The 16,077-nt window shown below is 40.6% G+C and overlaps 1 protein-coding gene across 2 annotated transcripts in view; it reads left to right on the top strand.

The window, feature by feature from the left end:
- Window positions 1–12,854: 12,854 nt before the first annotated feature.
- Window positions 12,855–16,077, top strand: part of Uggt1 (UDP-glucose glycoprotein glucosyltransferase 1) — a 115,522-nt gene continuing 112,299 nt past the window's right edge. For both annotated transcript variants that reach the window (XM_076866898.2, XM_076866897.2), the window contains exon 1: window positions 12,855–13,056. The gene's annotated coding sequence lies outside the window, so the exon portion shown is untranslated. The remainder of the gene's footprint in view (window positions 13,057–16,077) is intronic.

Below are 16,077 nucleotides of genomic sequence, written 5' to 3'. Positions count from 1 at the left end.
AAGTACTGGAAGAATTCCAATCCCCAAATCCTGACCTCAGTGATTTCTCTTCTATACCTTCTTGATGGACTCAGCTCCCTTTGGAGTAGCTTCTGCTTCTGTCTCTGTCTCTCTTTCTCTTCCTTCCTTTCTACTAGGGATTGAACCCAGGGGCATTCTATCACTGAGCTCCATCCCAGTCCTTTTCATTTAGGGTTTTACAGCTGGGTGTGGTGGGGCATTCCTGTAATCCCAGAGATTTGGGAAGTTGAGGCAGGAGTATATCAAGTTCAAGGCCAGCCTTAACAACTTATCTAGACCCTTTCTCAACATAAAAAATATAAAAGATCTGGTGATGTAGCTCAGTGGTAAAGCGCCCCTGAATTCAATCCTCAAAATAGAGACTTGCTAAGTTTTTAATGGATTGCTTAATTGCCCAGTCTGGCCTTAAACTTGCAATCCTCTTGCTCCTGAGTAGCTGGGATTACAGGCATGCACCACCATGCCTGGCCAGTCTTTGCTCTTAATGCAGGACAAGTTTCCCTGAGATGATAATCTGATGAGAGCAAAAATTTAGTGATCATGTTGCCCTTTCAGAAAATTTTGTCTCACAAACTTAAAGTGCAAGTGATAACCTTGTAACATATCACCCTGTCTCTTTTTTTTTCTTTTTCTTTATTTAAGAAATATTGCATGTCGCTATAAACATCTGTTGACTCACACCTTCCATTTGGACAACAAGCATTAAAATATTACTTTTTTTTCTCTACAACCAGTTTATTTGATGATCTCATATTCTCATAGTTCCTCTCAATTTTCATAAAAATAAAATACATAAAATACATTCCCAGCACCTAGAAGCAAAAACAACAACAACAACAAAAACCCCAAAACATGGTATCTCTCTTCAGCAGGGGAGGCGTTGAGTTCTTTACATGGGGATTGGGTCCTGAGATCAAAAGTGGTAACCACAAGACTCCTTAAGGTTTGGGGCTTACATAAAAGTCCACTCATCAGTGAATTCAGTTTGCTTCAGACTTGTATTACTCCATTTTTTTGTTGCTATCACAGAAATATATACAAAATGATAGAGGCTGGGTACTTTATAAAGGAAAGGTTTCTTTAGCTCGGTTTTAGAGGTCAGAGATCCAAGATTGGGTGGTCCCATTCGTGTGGCCTCTGGTGAAGTGCCGCAGTCTCTGGCTGGGCACAAATCACGAGCCACCACACAGCTTGTAGATTCAAACAGCAATTCTTTATTCCCGAACTCACACCGGCCGTCTACAAACACGTTCTGGGGGAATCCACGTTCTGGGGGAATCCACGTTCTCTGCCCAAATCCACACTCTGCCCAAATCCACTACTCTGCCCAAATCCACTACTCCTGGGCTTCTGTCTCCCAAAATACTGTCTGACCCTAAGAACTCAAGAGGAACTCAGCAGCAGGATACGCCCTATTCTAAAGGGGGAACACCCTAATCTCCTATTATGCTAAACCGCCCTATTCTAAAGGGGAAACACCCTAAACACGGATCCTGCCCTGGTCCTTGAGCAAGGTCACCTTACATGCAATGTCCTGCAAAATGTCCTATTTCTATGAGTCCTTCCACTAAAGAAACATGGGGGTACGCTGGCAAGGAAATTGTCATATCTACTTGGCTGATGGCTCCCAGCAGTGAAGGGTTCAAATGGCATCATAATAATCAGAGGAACTGCCTGGAGAAGAGATCACATGGTGAGACAGAAAGCCAGAGAGACTCAGAGGCCAGGCTTGCTCTTTTTTTTTTTTTTAGGGAGAGAGAGAGAGAATTTTTTCAATATTTATTTTTTAGTTTTCAGCAGACACAACATCTTTGTTTGTATGTGGTGCTGAGGATGGAACCCGGGCTGCACGCATGCCAGGCGAGCACGCTACCGTTTGAGCCACATCCCAGCCCGGGGCTTGCTCTTTTTATAACTAGCTTTTGGGAGAACTAATTCCCTCTGTGATACCAGCAGCAATCCCCTCCAAGGGTGATGGCCCCAAAGACCTAATTAATTTCCATTAGGTCCCACCTCTTCAAGGTCCATCACCTCAGCACTGGGGACCAAGCTTCAGCATGAAACTTTTGAGAACAGATCCAAAACCATATCCAAGCCATAGCACTTGCTCTACAGCCAATATTATAAAAACGCTCCACCATTTATGCAAATTGGGAATCCCAGCCATGACTCCCTTTGGAACCAGATTTCTGGCCTTACCATCTGTATGAATATTGCTCATCTCTCTTTTTCTTGAGCATGTTCTTTTTTTCCCACTACCACTTTTTCATCATTGCAGCTCAAATATTTAATTCATTTATACTTTTAAACCAGTCTCATATCATTCTCTAACAATTTGGTAAAATTATGAAGCTCTATGGTACTATATAGTGGTAGTTATATAAGTGGTAGAAATAAACTGGGTGTGGTGGTCTCTATTCCTGTAACCCCAGAAATAATTTCTTTTTTTTTTTTTTTTTGGTACTGAGGATTGAACCCAGGGGTGCTTTATCTCTGAGCTACATCCCCAGTCCTTTTTATTTATTTATTTATTTTTTTTGAGGAAAAGTCTCTCTAAGTTGCTGAGACTGGCCTTGAACTTTCAATTCTCTTGTTGCAGCCTCCCAAATTGGATTCAGGCAACCTAGGAGGCTGAGATAGGAGGGTCACAAGTTCAAGGCCAGCCTCAGCACACTAGCAAGATCTGTCTCAAAACAAAAGGTGAAAAGGATCTGGGAGATATCTCAGTGGTAAATGGCTCCTGGGTTCAATCCTTAGTACCAAAAAAAGAAGAAAGAGGTGGGGCAGACACAATGAGTGCTGAGGGTTTAGAAGATAATGTGGACTAGAATTCCTCAGGAATAAGTGGGCACTGTCATGCAGGGGCTTTGGGATGTTACAGTAAATGTATGTGCATATTTGTGCAAGGAACCAGCAGTTATAAAAGGAGGCACAAGGGTGAAAAGAGAGATTATATGGCAAAGACAGGCCAGATGCTGCCTAGCACTTTAAATGTTAAGATGAACAACTGGAAATCCTCAAGAGAGTTCAGTTCCTTTTTCTACATTAGGAGCCTTTATGGAACCAATCACCAAAGATGAAAGAGTGAGGCACTGGAATGTTTTTGGTAGAAAAACATGAATGGCTAAATTGCAGGGAGGAAAGTCAAATTAGTGTAGTCATAGAAAAAAACAGTGTGAAATATTATAATATGTATTTATGATTAACATAGATGTCTATCTTTAGATACTCTATATTTACTATGCTTATAAAGTTACTTGCCAGAATTTTCTTCCTGAGAAACTCGAGCAAGAGCTTGGTTGGCTTAAAGTGTCGATGGGCTGGACCTGACTGCCCAGTAACCCTGAAGGACCTAACTCTTCCATTGGGTCCATCTACTCCTAAGTCCACTTTTAAAAGACACCAGTCAATTTAAGTGTTAGTTTTCTTTTCTTTCTTTCTTTTCTTTTTTTTTTTTTTTTGTGGTGGTGCTAGGGATTGAACACATGGCCTCATGCATGCAAGGCAAGCACTTTGCTAACTGAGCTATATCCCTAGCCCAAGTGTTAGTTTTCTGAATAAGAAACAGCTTACAAGTTGGGCATGGGTAGCACAGGATGTAATCTCAGGGGGAGACTGAGGCAAGAGGGTCACAAGTTCAAAGGCAGCTAGCAAGTTAGTAAGGTCCTAAGCAATTCAGCAATACCCTTTCAGAAAGAAAGAGAGAGAGAGAGAGAGAGAGAGAAAGAGCTTACAAACCTGGAGGATTCAATGCTCTATCTTGCCAGCAGCTCCAGGGCTGTCCCTACCATGGGCATTTCCCTTGTTCACAGGCCAATGGCACAAGAACAGCAGCAGGACATCTCAGTTGACCGTGTCTCCGTGGATGGAGCAGGTTACCACAGATATATAGTGCTCATTGGCTGAGCGCCATTCTAGGGGATGAATATGTAGCACTGAACTGAATGATGTCCCTGTTCTCATGGAGTGACACCTAAGGGGGGAAATGCATACTATTTAAAAAAAAGATAGAATGGCAAAAAGAAGGTGGACTTTTTTTTGGAGCTGTCAGGAAGACATACGTTGACAGAGACTGGGATGAAGAGTTGAGAAAATTTTGTGGGTAAAAGGGGAGGACCATTCAGGCAGTAGGAAAAGGAACAGTGGTGAGCAGTTAGCAGGGATTGAGTGGTTATTGAGTATAAAACTATTGAGGGATGAATTGAAATGTACTCTAAGAGCCAGACATGGTGGCACATACCAGTAATCCCAGCAGCTCCGGAGGCTGAGGCAGGAGGATCCCAAGTTTGAGGCCACCCTCAACAACTCAGAAAGACCCTGTTTCAAAATAAAAATTAGAAAGGGCTGGGATTGTGAGGATGGCCTTAGGCCTGAGCCTAAGCAACTCCATTTAAAAAACTCCCAGTTTGAAACCCCCAGTCTCACCAGACACTCCTAATGGAGCCCACCAGTGTGGCCCTCAGGCACAAACAAGTCACTTCTCCCCACCCTGATAAACTCAGAGTGAAGCCCCTGGCAGGCTGTACTTCCCCATAAGAGGGAAAGGTGAAAAGATCTGGGTGGGGACCACCAGACCAGAAGTTGGAACTCCAGAGTAAATTATGTCACTGAGAGATCGGGTGACAGCTGATAGGGACTGAAAGGGGGGGGGTCAAAGCCCCCAAATTTGGTATAAATAATAGAGCAAATGAACAGACATTCAGCCAGCTGATACTGATGCCCTCACATTGAAGGCCTGATGAGGACCTGGACTTCCCATTTGCTGATCCTCTGCTTTTTTCTCAGGGCTCTCAAACTCCACAGCCACTTCTTGACCCTGGGGAGAGCTGCAACTTCTCACAATGACCCTCCCCTCAACCAGCCATCAGCTCCATCCCAGGAGAAGCTTGCCTTGGTTCCTAACCTGATCACTGAGGTCTGTGTGAGTGTGCATCTGCTGGACTTGGAGCTTAAGGCTTGAGACTTTTGATCTGACACTTGAACGAAGCACGCAGAGGGAATGTCTGATTAAGTGTGTTTGCAGTGCTTAGAATTGTTTGCTATGGATTGATTATGTCTCTTGCAGTGCCTAGCATTAAGGATTGTCATTTTCTTGATTAAGAAATTGTATTGAGTAATCTGAGTGAACAAAGCATTGACTAGGGCAGAAGCATGTGGACCTTCTTTATTTCTCCCCCGGAACTGCATAAGTCTCACCTTTTGCCATTGTGACAGGGATGTAGTTCAGTGGTAAAGCACCCCTGGTTTAATTCCCAGTACCAAAGTAAATAAATAAGAAATGTAAGCTTACAGTGTATACTAGATTTCAAAGATGTGCACACACGCACACACACACACACACACAAAGAGTAAAATATCTTAACAATATTTTGTAATTATATGATTAAATGACAAGGTATCAGATGTATTGGATTAAATAAAATGTTCTCAAAGTTAATTTTACCTATTACTTTGTACTTTCTTAATGCGGCTACTGGGAAACTTAAGATTGTATATGTGGGTTGGGGATATACCTCAGAGGTAAAGCACATGGTACCATGAGAGAGACCCTGGGTTCAATCCCAACTGCAAAATGATGGAGCTGGACAAAGAGGCCTGTAATCCCAGCAGCTCAGAAGGCTGAGGCAGGAGGATTGCAAGTTCAAAGTCAATCTCAGCAATTCATCAAGGCACTAAGGAACTTACTGAGACTCTGTCTCAAAAAATAAAAAATGACTGAGCATGTGGCTCAGTCATTTGAGCACTCCTGGATTCCATCCCTGATACCGAAATGAGGATGATGATGATGATAAATAAAACCCAATAATATTGTGTGTGGGCCCCACATATTGTTTTTATTGAACAGCACTGATCTAGAGGCCTGGGTTCTGCCACTGATTCATCTTAGATGGTCTGAGTCTTGAACTTCTAGCTTCTATTCTATCTATAAAGAGCTTGCCATCATCCCTCCTGCCTTCACAACAAGAAAAACTAATCACCCCGAAAACCAATAGAAAACTGAAGTTGAAGGACCAATTGCCATTCCAAATCCACAGAGCAGACACACTGAATAAAGATTAGCTCACTTGGGCTGGGGATGTGGCTCAAACGGTAGCGCGCTTGCCTGGCATGCATGCAGCCCGGTTCGATCCTCAGCACCACATGCAAACAAAGATGTTGTGTCCGCTGGGGGGAAAAAAAAAAAAAACCAAAAACTAAACAATAAATATTAAAATTCTCTCTCTAAAATAAAAATAAAATAAAAATTAAAAAAAAAAAAGATTAGCTCACTTGAAGCAGGTGCCCTGGGTTCAGTAATAGATTGGAACATTTAATAAGTTGGCAAATATCTAGAGCCTGAGTGTAGACTAGCTTGAAAGATGAAAACTCCACAAGGGGGAGGGGTTCCCAGACTGATGGGGCCCCCCTGCTTTATTGTAGGTTTTACCTCTAGGAGCTTTACCATGTTTTAACAGTGAAGATAGAAAAAAAATCCCTTCATGTTTGGTCAAGGGATGACGAAAAGTCACAGTTTTGAAATAAGCTCAGTATTCTCCATAACAAAGGCTGAAAACCTTACATAAATGACTATTTGCTTCAGTTTCTTTTCTTTTCTTTTTGGAACCAGGAATTGAACCCAGGCGTGCTTAACCAATGAGCCACATCTCCAGCCCTTTTTAATTTTTTTTTTTTTTTTTTTTTTTTAATTATGAGACAGGGTCTTGACAAGTTGCTTAGAACCTTGCTAAGTTCCTAAGGCTGGCTTTGAACCTATGATGTTCTTTCCTCAGCCTCCCAAGCCTAGGGTTACAGGTGTGCAACATTGTGCCTTGTTTGCCTCAGCTTTTTTTTTTTTTTTAACCCAAACATCATATCCCTCTTTTAACATAAAATTATAGGCATCTAAAAGGCAAGGGGAAAAAATCCAACTGAAGAGAAAAAGCAAGCATCTGAATCACAATCAGATATGCCAAAATTTCATAATTATCAGATTAATATAAAGTAACAATCTAAGGACTCTGATGGAAAAAGTCAATGACATGCAAGAAAACAAGGGTGAGCTGGGTGCCATTTCCCACTCCTGTGATCCCAGCAAGGCAGAAGGCTGAGGCAGTAGAATCTCAGGTTTGAGGGCAGCCTCTGCAACTCAGTGAGACCCTGTCTCAAAACAAAAAATGAAAAGGGCTGAGGATATAGTTCAGTTGGTAAAGCATTGCTAGGTTCAATCCCTACTACCAAACAAACAAACAGACAGACAAACAGATGGGTGATAAAGCACAGGGACAGAAACTGTATTAAAAGGAAATATAGACATCAAAGCCCCTTTTTCCAAAACAAAAAGAAGGCCTTTGATGGACTGACTAGGCAACCTACTGAACATGGTCAAGGAAAGAATCAGTGAACCTGAAGAAGGCATATCAATAGAAACAGCTCACACTGAAACAGAGAAAAAAATGACAAAACCAGAGCAGAATATTCAAAAACTGTGAGAAAATTACAAAAGATATAACATGTGCATAATGTGAATACTATAAAGAAGAAAAAAAGAAGCAAACAATATATTTGAAGTAACCATTAAGAATTTTCCAAACTTAATGATGGTATTCAATCCACAAATCTAGGAAGTTCAGATAATAAATAGAATACATAGAATAAATAATAAAATGTGCATGTAAGCATATTGCATTAAAACTACAAAAAGCAAAGATGAAGAGAAAATGTTAAAAGTAGTCAGAGGGGAATTGCTCTTGTGCCTATAGAGAAACAGGAATAAGAATTATATCCGATTTTTTTTTTTTTATTCAAAACATTACAAAGATTTCAGAATCACATCGGTTACACATCCACATTTTTACATAATACCATAATAGTAACTGTTGTATTCTGCTACCTTTCCTATCCTCTACTATCCCCCCTCCCCTCCCCTCCCATCTTCTCTCTCTACCCCATCTACTGTAATTCATTTCTCTTCTTATTTTTTCCCATCCCCCTCACAAACTCTTATATGTAATTTTGCATAACAATGAGGTTCTCCTTTCATTTCCAAGCAATTTCCCTTTTCTCTCCCTTTCCCTCCCACTTCATGACTCTGCTTAATGTTAATCTTTTCCTCCTGCTCTTCCTCCCTGCTCTGTTCTTGGTTGCTCTCATTATATCAAAGAAGACATTTGGCATTTGTTTTTTAGGGATTGGCTAGCTTCACTTAGCATAATCTGCTCTAGTGCCATCCATTTCCCTGCAAATTCCATGATTTTGTCATTTCTTAGTGCTGCGTAGTACTCCATTGTGTATAAATGCCACATTTTTTTTATCCATTCATCTATTGAGGGGCATCGGGATTGGTTCCACAGTCTAGCTATTGTGAATTGTGCTGCTATGAACATCGATGTGGCAGTATCCCTGTAGTACGCTCTTTTGAGGTCTTCAGGGAATAGTCCGAGAAGGGCAATAGCTGGGTCAAATGGTGGTTCCATTCCCAGCTTTCCCAGGAATCTCCATACTGCTTTCCATATTGGCCTCACCATTTTGCAGTCCCACCAGCAATGTATAAGAGTACCCTTTTCCCCACATCCTCGCCAGCACTTGTTATTGTTCGACTTCATAATGGCTGCCAATCTTACTGGAGTGAGATGGTATCTTAGGGTGGTTTTGATTTGCATTTCTCTGACTGCTAGAGATGGTGAGCATTTTTTCATGTACTTGTTGATTGATTGTATGTCCTCCTCTGAGAAGTGTCTGTTCAGGTCTTTGGCCCATTTGTTGATTGGGTTATTTGTTTTCTTATTGTTTAATTTTTTGAGTTCTTTGTATACTCTGGATATTAGGGCTCTATCTGAAGTGTGAGGAGTAAAAATTTGTTCCCATGATGTAGGCTCCCTATTTACCTCTCTTATTGTTTCTCTTGCTGAGAAAAAACTTTTTAGTTTAAGTAAGTCCCATTTGTTGATTCTTGTTTTTAACTCTTGTGCTATGGGTGTCCTATTAAGGAATTTGGAGCCCGACCCCACAATATGTAGATCGGAGCCAACCTTTTCATCTATCAGACGCATAGTCTCTGATTTGATATCAAGGTCCTTGATCCATTTTGAGTTAACTTTTGTGCATGGCGAGAGGAGGGGATTCAGTTTCATTTTATTGCATATGGATTTCCAGTTTTCCCAGCACCATTTGTTGAAGATGCTATCCTTCCTCCATTGCATGCTTTTAGCCCCTTTATCGAATATAAGATAGTTGTAATTTTGTGGATTGGTCCGATTTTTTTTTAACAGAACATGCAATGATAACAACAAAATCATTGGTGGTAGAAATGTACAATGGCAAAGCCATTCTAGAAAATAGTTTAAAAAAATATATATTTACCATATAATCTAGCAATTGTGCTCCTGGCTACAATGTATTTGTTCTGTAGCATTTCTTTTTGGTTTCATTTCTTAGTTCATATTACCTCTGTGCTTGCATGTTATTTACTTTTTCTTTTAGAATTCCTAGCTCTATCACAACCATGATCATAATTATTTTATTTTTGTGATACAGAGTCTCATTATTTAGGCCAGATTGGCCTTGAACTTGCAATCCACCTGCCTCCCAAATAGTTAGGATTACAGTTACAATGGCTCTCTCATGGCTAAGAACATATTTTTAAAATGTATCTAGTACTTGGCTGAGCATGATGGTAAATGCTTGTAATCCCAGGAAATTGGGAGGCTGAGGCAGGAGAATTGCAAGTTTGAGGCCAGTCTCAGGGAGTTAGAGAGATCCTGCCTCAAAATAAAAAACAAAAAGGGTTGGGTTATAACTCAGTGATAAAGTGCTCCTGGGTTCAATTCCCTGTACCAAAAAAAAAACAAAACATATACACCCTTATATTTTTAAATATTTATTTATTTTTTTAAAGTTTTTGGCGGACACAACATCTTTGTTTGTATGTGGTGCTGAGGATCGAACCTGGGCCACACGCATGCCAGGCGAGCACGCTACCGCTTGAGCCACATCCCCAGTCCCACCCTTATATTTTTTGAAATATACACATCTCAAATTCAGTCATAAAAAAAACAAATGGAGAATGGGCTTAATCATGAAGAGACATTTCACCAAAACCTCTACAGATGGTAAATGTGCACATGAAAATACGTTCAACAATATTAGCCATTATGGAAATACAAAGCAAGACCACGATGAGTCTTACTACAAACCTATCAAAACAACTAAAATACAAAATAGTGACAGTATCAAATGCTGATAATGACTCAAAGAAGCTGGATCTTTCCATCATTGGTGACTGGAATATAAAATGGCATAGCCATTCTAGAAAAGAGTTTGATAGTTTCTTAAGAAACTATCCATATGATCTAGCAATTGCACTCTTTGCCATTTATCTCAGATAAATGAAAATTTACATCTATCTGGAAAACATGCTTTTTAAAATTTTTTTTTTAAAGAGAGAGAGAGAGAGAGAGAGAGAGAGAGAGAGAGAGAATTTTTTAATATTTATTTTTTAGTTATCGGCGGGCACAACATCTTTGTTTGTATGTGGTGCTGAGGATCGAACCCGGGCCACACGCATGCCAGGCGAGCGCTCTAACGCTTGAGCCACATCCCCAGCCCCCAAATATGCATTTTTTAAATATTTTTTTTAAGTTGTAGATGGACACAGTTTATTTATTTATTTATTCTTTTATGTGGTGCTGAGGATTGAACCCAGGGCTTCACATGTACTAGGAGAGCACTCTACCACTGAGCCATAACCTAAGCCCCTGAAAAACATGAATATTCATAGTTGTGTTTGTTATAGCCCAGAATTGTAAAACCCAAATGGCCTTTAACTAGGTGTATAGTTAAACTAACTTGTAGGTGTCTATCATAGAAGACAGACATCAATAAAAAAAAGAACCAACTATTGATACACAAAACTTGAATACCTATGAAGGACATTATGCTGAATGAAAAAATAAAAATAAAAAGGTCATGTGTTATTCCATTCACACAACATTCTAAAAATGAAAACTTTTAGGTTTATTTATCAAATTGATTGTTGCCATTGGCTAGGGAGTCCAGGGGGTAGGAAGACTGCTGTGACTATAATTGGTGCAGCACAAGGGAGATACTAGTATTTTGGGAATAGTTCTGTGTCTTGGTTTTGGTGATGGTTACACAAAACTATATGTGATAAAAATGACAGAAATATGCATATATACATTATGCAAAATCAATTTCTGGTTTTGCTATTGTACAACAGATATTTGAAATGAAAATATTGGAGAACAGGCTAAATAAAGGTTTCAATGGGGGCTCCTCTGTACTATTTTCAACTTGTGAATTTGTAATTATTTTTCAAATAAGAAGTTAAAAATATATGTTTCTATTCAGATAAGATAGCACTTTTAAGGGAAAGGTTTTAAAAAAGTGAAGTTCAACTTTCTTAGAAGCTCTGGGTTACTCTGGGTATGATAGGGTAGCCACCTCTTTCCTACTCTGCCTATGGTAACCACCTTTGTGTGGAAATCAATGCAACAAATAATTATTACTAACACCTCCCTCCCCCATACACAGTAAGAATCTCTGCACTACCATTTAGTTTTGGTTTTGCTCAGTATCATGTAACAGACCAAGTCAACACAAAAGAAAAGAAAAGAAAACCCACAAAACCAATTAAAATATTATTTTTTTGGGGGGTGGGGTGGGGGTTGGGGATTGAGACCATGACTTCAGAGTGTGCTGAGCAGGCTACATCCCCAGCCCCTCTTATTATTATTATCATTTTAAATTTTGAGACAGGGTTTCACCAAGTTGCTCAGGCTGGTCTCTTACTGCCTCAGTCTCACCGAGTAACAGGGATTAGAGGTGTGTGCCACTGGCCTGCAACAATTCCTTTTTTATGAAAGCATCACCTGTCCTGATTTAAAGGGGGGTAGAAAACACACTATGGAAAGCTACTTACACAAAAATTCCCGCAGGAAATAAATTTTAAGATTCTTATATTCAAGATTTTTTTTTAAACTCCATTTTTTTTCTAGAAAAGCTAACCCAACAGCTAGCTACAGAAGTTCATAAGAACAGTAGATACACAACAATTATGTTGAGCAAAGGTTTTTTAGTCTTTGTTCTGACATTTGCAGGGAAGGTCATCTTTGTGTCATATAATTAATAGTCAGTGAAAATTGTACACTTTTTAATGTGCTTTTCCAAGTGTTCTTGGCTTTTAGTTCACTTTGACTTAATAGTTAAAAATAGACCTTTCAGAGAGGCATTCACTTCTGCGTGCGTAAAACGATCTGTTCGGTGGTCACATATTCTAAAACAATTCCACACTGACTTATATTTGAAAAAAAAAATTCATAGGACAAAAATTTTCGTTCCTGTAGACTAAGCTGCCACTGCCCCTATGAGATAAACTAAGGGGCTCCAATAATTTAGTCTTCGTTCCTTTCGTTCCACCTTAGTCCCCCTGGTACCCAAGCTGTCAAATTTTAGGTTTTCGAATAAAGTCTAAGATGCTCAGAAACATTAAGACAATTTGTCTTCCCGTACAACAGTGATTTTAATTAGGAGAGATTGGGTAGGCCACAGAGTCCAGATCGGAAAAACTGAAGACCGAACTCGCTTTCTGGCTTCCCCAGGCGGGTAAAGCTTTCAGGTCTCGGCCGCCGGGGGTAGGAACCTTCCCAAGACCTGGCCGACTCGCGGCCGCCTTCACCACGTAGGGGACGGGGCGGGACTAAGGAAAGGGGCGGGGTCTGCCTGGAGACAAGATGGCGGCAGCGCGACGCTCTGGACCGCCTTGGTCACAACTCGGTATTCGGAAGTCCTCCAGTCTTCGCCTTTAGGAAGCGGAAGTAGAGGGGCGGCTGGCTGCTAGGCTTTTGCTCTGGGACCGGCTCGTGAGCCGAGCCGCGGGAAAGGCGCGTGTCGGCTTCTCACTGGCGCAGCCTCTGCCGCTGTCGCTGCCGCCCCGCCCCGGCGTAGTCACGGGCGCTGTAGTGGACTAAACGCGGCCGGTGCGTGGGCAGCCAGGGGGTCGCGAGCAGCGCGGTGTCGCGGCTGCGCGACCAGTGACAGGTACCCAGGGGTGGAGTGGGGAGGCCTCGTGGATGAGGAGAGGGTCTGGGGCGCGAGGCGACCCTGTGCTCAGGTCACCTTGAGCTTCCGCCTTTACCCTGACTCAGTTTCTCCTCCATCGTCTCAGCCTTCCTCCTCCTCAGGAGCCCAGGTTGTCCGCAGTTGTCGTCGGTGCAAGGTAGCTCTTGCTCCGGGGTGGTGGCGGACTCTTGATCGGTCTCAAGCCTTCTTTGAAGAGCTCTCAGACCCACGTACGAAAGTGCAGATGGAGGAAGTGCCCTAACATGAATCTAGACCAAGCCTGACCCTAAGTAGGTCGAGAACCACCACTTTGCAGGATTCTGATTGATGAACTATTTGGTCTTTTTTTTTTTTTTTTTTTTTTTTTTTTTTTTTTTAATAGATTTCTGTTTTCCTTCCCATGAATTCGGGGGAGGCGTATTGGTTGCCGTTTTCATTTAATGCTAGGCTCTGTTGGCTGGAAATTGGATGATCCGGTTTCACTTCTGGTGTGGGACCTTCCAGAAGAATATCTGCTTGCATCGCCAATAAGTTATGAATGTTAACTCTTCTTGTTTCTTGGCCGAAATCTCTATCTTGTTTGGCGTTTTTTACAGATTTGTGAAGGGACATATTTTGTTTATTCTTAGTCCTGGTGTCTTATATCTTACTATGCTTTGGAATCATTCATCGGTGCACTTGCTGAACAATTTTAGTATAAAGTGCCCTCTTTTCTTGAAATACCTTGGACCTGGCAACACTTGAAGGCATTTTAAATAGTTTAACACCACAAAAGTGGAGACGATTGTAGCCTTTCCGCTAGGTTTGCTTTTGATGAACTTATTTGAAACTTTTTAATAAGAGAAGTAAACATAATACGTTTTTTATATATATATATATATATATATATATATATATATATATATGTAAATACACACATACACACACACACCACTGAGTCATATTTCCAGCCCTTTGTTGTATTTATTTAGAGACGGTCTCACTGAGCTAAATCGCGGAGGAACTTGTGATCCTCAGCCTCTGGAACAGCTGGGATTACAGGCGTGTGCTACCGTGTCCAGCTGCACCGACACCATATCTTAATGCAGGTTTAACTTCAACGGAATAAGTTTAACTATGAGAAAATTTAGTTATTACTTCTGCAATTAAACTTCTCTGATCATTTTCAGATCAAATACAATATACTTTTAGCTGAAATTAGATTTATGTTGTTCACCACAAATGGCTTTGCTAATTGATAGGCATGTATCAATGTAAACCTAATTAGTTGAGAAGTTAATTCTTAGAAGGTGCTCCCTAATAGTTTTTCTCTTTACTACCAACTATGTTGAAACTTAGTTGACCACATAAACTTGCAGATTGCAGGTTATTTTAAACATGTTTGTTAGCTGTTCTCTCCACTGTAAAAATGGAAGATGAGAAAGTTGGTGATGACTTAACATCACTCTGCCAGTTTTCTAAAAAATGAAGTATTAACCATACATAATTTTTCGTTTTATATACATATATTTTATTTATTTTTTATTTTTTTAAAATTTTTTAATATTTATTTTTTAGTTATCGGCGGACACAACATCTTTGTTTGTATGTGGTGCTGAGGATTGAACCCGGGCCGAACGCATGCCAGGCGAACGCGCTACCACTTGAGCCACATCCCCAGCCCCTATACATATATTTTAATACCTTTATTTTATTTATTTTTACGTGGTGCTGAGGATCAAACCCAGGGCCTGTGTGTGCTAGGTGAGCACTCAACCACAACCCTAGCCCTAATTTTTCTTTTATATTTTCTATATCTTACTGTAGATAATGAGCAAAAGGTATCATTTTAATTTAAGCATAGTAGTATCTTACAGATATTTGATGGTACAGTTGGACTTAGAACCTAAGAGTGTTTTCTATTTAGCCATCATAGTACAAGCATTGTGCCTGTGATTGTGCAGTGCCACACTGCACAGTTTGACAGCTCTTATCACTCAGACTGTTCATCTTTATGAGCAACATTGAAGAGCCATTAGGATCTGAATAATAAAAGATCTCATAAGATGAAGACATCCACAAACAAAAAGCATTTGAGTGAGATTCTTCTGTTTCTTTGGACAACTTTTTCCTGTGGTGTTACTTGTAGAAACAATGTGGGGTTAGGCAAAACTCTTTAATGTGTACCTTTTCTCTTGTTCTCATCTCTAGTGATGTTGTGCCTTCTCAAAAACAGACACTTTCTCTTTAAACAGAACAAGGGGACCTCTGGGTAACTCATAGATATGTAGGATTTTCATTTTCATCTTTCTTATAGTCCTAGCCTGTTTGTATGAGCTTTATTCTTGGTGCCACACTCCCTTCTTTTTTATTTTGTTTTTATTTTGAGCAGAGGTCTTGAACTTCTTCCTGCCTCAGCTTCCCAAATGCTGGAGCTATAGGAGTACATCACCATGTACCTGGCAACTTTTAGACGTTGCCAAACAGCAATTTGGAGGTGGAGATGCTGGGGAACAACCCAGCTCCATACTTCTTTCTGTTCTATTGTTTTTTTTTCTTCCTTTAATGAGCGACGCTTGTTTATTTCAGGCTGAGTACCTCCTGTGTTCCAGGCAATATGCTAGGCACGGTGACCATGACAGAATTTCCTGCTTTTGGGGAGCTCACATTCAGTCCCTGAAGCTGTCTAAGCATGGATTTGTCAGGCTTGTTTGTCAGTTTGCTTTCATTCCAGGTTCAGGCCTACTTCCTTGGTTTTGGGTTGAAACTGTTCCTGTCTCAGCCACTTGTGTCCCAGGTTCTTGTTTCATGAAAAATCCTTGGATTTGCCTTGGTTCTCACAGTAAAGCCTTTGCTTATTCTCAGTCTGTGCGGTATGAATTCTTCTTTCTCCTAAAACCAGAGAACAAGGGGAGACAGGATGGTACTTTAGAACTTTAAAAACAGGTAGGTATGGGTTCCAAGGTGCTGTTTATTAGTTGCCTAGTATGCCTAAGGTAAAAGCCCCTCTGAGCTTTTATT

The sequence above is a fragment of the Callospermophilus lateralis genome, chromosome 9 (genome assembly GCF_048772815.1).
Source record: "Callospermophilus lateralis isolate mCalLat2 chromosome 9, mCalLat2.hap1, whole genome shotgun sequence".
NCBI lineage: Eukaryota > Metazoa > Chordata > Mammalia > Rodentia > Sciuridae > Callospermophilus > Callospermophilus lateralis.
Note: the sequence above shows the minus strand (reverse complement) of the source record. Positions and strands in the feature narration are given on the sequence as shown.